Source organism: Carassius carassius, chromosome 3, assembly GCF_963082965.1.
Source record: "Carassius carassius chromosome 3, fCarCar2.1, whole genome shotgun sequence".
Classification (NCBI taxonomy): Eukaryota; Metazoa; Chordata; class Actinopteri; order Cypriniformes; family Cyprinidae; genus Carassius; species Carassius carassius.
The window spans coordinates 33,123,680-33,126,220 of NC_081757.1; the positions used below are offsets into that span (position 1 = coordinate 33,123,680).

General features: G+C 37.5%; 2 long non-coding RNA genes across 2 annotated transcripts; both read right to left on the reverse strand.

Annotated features, from left to right (window-relative positions):
• Positions 1-936: 936 nt before the first annotated feature.
• Positions 937-1,373, reverse strand: LOC132114961 (uncharacterized). Its single transcript, XR_009425382.1, has 2 exons — positions 1,129-1,373; positions 937-1,041 (listed from the first exon to the last, which is right to left on the reverse strand). It is a non-coding gene; the product is annotated as an uncharacterized LOC132114961 (long non-coding RNA).
• A 347-nt stretch (positions 1,374-1,720) lies between these two features.
• On the reverse strand, positions 1,721-2,318 carry LOC132114964 (uncharacterized). Its single transcript, XR_009425383.1, has 3 exons — positions 2,224-2,318; positions 1,934-2,064; positions 1,721-1,837 (listed from the first exon to the last, which is right to left on the reverse strand). It is a non-coding gene; the product is annotated as an uncharacterized LOC132114964 (long non-coding RNA).
• Positions 2,319-2,541: the final 223 nt, after the last annotated feature.

Here is a 2,541-nt window from a genome sequence, read left to right on the forward strand (position 1 = left end):
AATAATACGTCAGCTAATCACACCCTTAACCAAACCACTACAAATAATTCATTGAAAATAATATGCAATAGCTTATGAACAGATGTATTATAGCAAATCAAGTTTAATGAATCTCACACCTATCATACAGCATTATGGCCAGTTCACACTGCCACAAAAAATATATCTAAAAAAAAATATATATGTATATATGTTTAAGCAATTAACAATAAATTCTAAAATCTTAAGTAATTCTTACTTTCTCTAATCTTGCAATATTCAAGTGTTCATGTCCCTGAGTAATATCTGCATCCCCCGAAGTCTGAAGAGAACACAATATGCTAGTAGACAGCAATCCTCGTGAGAGAGAGGTCTGATGTGGAAGGTGGATCTGGAACTGACTTCTCTTGATTATCTGTCTTCACAAACTGCCCTGAAATACAATTCAAACATTAACAATGATTGTTATAAATGTAATGTAAGGCTCTTACATTCATAATGCTCATTTTGGAAATATAGTTAATATCAGTAATATGCAGCATGCACGATACAAGGAAGTGGTCAGTAACAACACTTTGAGGTATGATATCTATATCAGTAAGGCTACCTTTAAGAAAAAATAAAATCAATAAATTAAGTTGTGTTATGCATTCAAATAGTTAGACATGCTAAAATACAGAATTTGTTAACAATAATAATAAAAAATAATATGCTGGGGAAAAAATGAAACATTTCATAGGGCCCTAAACATGTTTTTTTTTTTTTTTACTTTTAATAAATTGATGTGAAAATGTATGTACTACGAAAAAGGAGATGAATGAAATGAAATGAAATATTTATTTTATCATTCAAAGTCAAAGTCACCTTTATTTATATATCGCTTTAAACAAAATACATTGCGTCAAAGCAACTGAACAACATTCATTAGGAAAACAGTGTCAATAATGCTAAAAAAAAATCATTGAGGATTTCTTTAAAAAAAAAAAAAAAATCTCGTCTCGCTCTCATGAACCCAGTCTCGTGTCTCGTCTCGTCTCGTGGGATAAGTGTCTCGTCACACCCCTAGTAGCCAGAGCAAGAGATAAATTAGATTTCTTTTGCATGTCTGACAGTGTAACATTAAGCTGAAGTATTTCGAATGAGTTAAACCTGTATCCTGTTTTCTGGGTAACATTGAGAATATCACTATATATTGTTGCAACACCTCAGCCACTACCAGTCTGACGGGGCTCATGCTTATAACAGTAGTTTGGTGGAGTTTAGACTAATGCTAAATCAAAAATGCCTGTCAAAATTAACACTGGAACAAACACAATCTTTATTGATTGGACAGCACAAGTACTTCTATCTGAGTATGTAGAACAAAACTCATCATAATAGTTATTTGAGAATTGTCTTACTAGTCACATGGAGCGAAGTGTCCTGGAGATGTTGTCAGAGAGCAGCTCCGCTCCGACTCTGCTGGGGTGCAGGCCATCAGCGCGAAACAGCCTAGGACGCTCCCAGAAAAGATTCCAGTTATTAACAAATAGCAGTTTCTGTTCTTTACACCATGACAACAACCATTCATTTAAAGCAACATGTCTACTGAACCTTTCGTGTCCTCGTCGATACGTGGGCAGTGGTCCTGACACAATGATCGTCGCCGCGGGTGTCGTGCTGCGAACCGTCTCGATCAGGCTCCTGAAGTCCCTCTTCAGTGTCTCCGTCTGCCGCAGCGTGTTGTCGTTAACCCTCTCAGATGATAACAGTGTCGTGTTCTGTCTCGCGAAGTGGAGCTCCTGCAGGTGGAGATCCTGAAGACCGGAGGCGTTGGAAGGAGAGAGGTCATCGCCCAGGTCCTGGCTCATGTCTTACGCTGTGGACATCTGGGAAGATCGCGTCCTGGGTGCACCAAGTTTGTCTTGAGAACCACACAGAGTAGAGGTGGTAGTAGGGTTAGCTGTTTACTTACCCTGGACTTATGAGCGTCAACCCCTGAATGTTTCCAGCACAGCTCTCCACTCTCTCAGCTGGGCCTGCTTCTCCACGAGGTCACGGATCTGCTTCTCCACAGCCTCCAGCTCCTTATTAGAAATAAACAAACTAGAGAATAGGGGAAATGCAGAAAAGAAAAATAGCAAAATGGAAAACATACATATAAATCTTAAAATACCAGTATTCACATTTTTTGATGTTACAGATGCATAATGATATGTTGTGTAAAATAAATATTAAGTTATTTAATAAGCTTCCTCGGATCACCTGTGTTTTCTATCTCTGTCAGCAGCTCCCATTAGAAATTTTCTTGGAACCTCCCCTCTGTTTTAGAGGGTTTTTAAGACACTCCTGAAATCACAGTACAATTTTAATCAATATTTGTTTACAATGAAAAATCAAAACGTGTTTGAAAATCTGGTTTGAAATAGTGTCAGCCAAATTTAGACCGCGAGTGACGTCACTGATAGACTCTACAGTGCAGACTTTTAGTTTTAATTAATTAGCTTACTTCCAATTATCTTTTGACATATTATCATCAAAAACGTTTACAAAGCTATCAAAACCGCTCCTTTACACATAAGA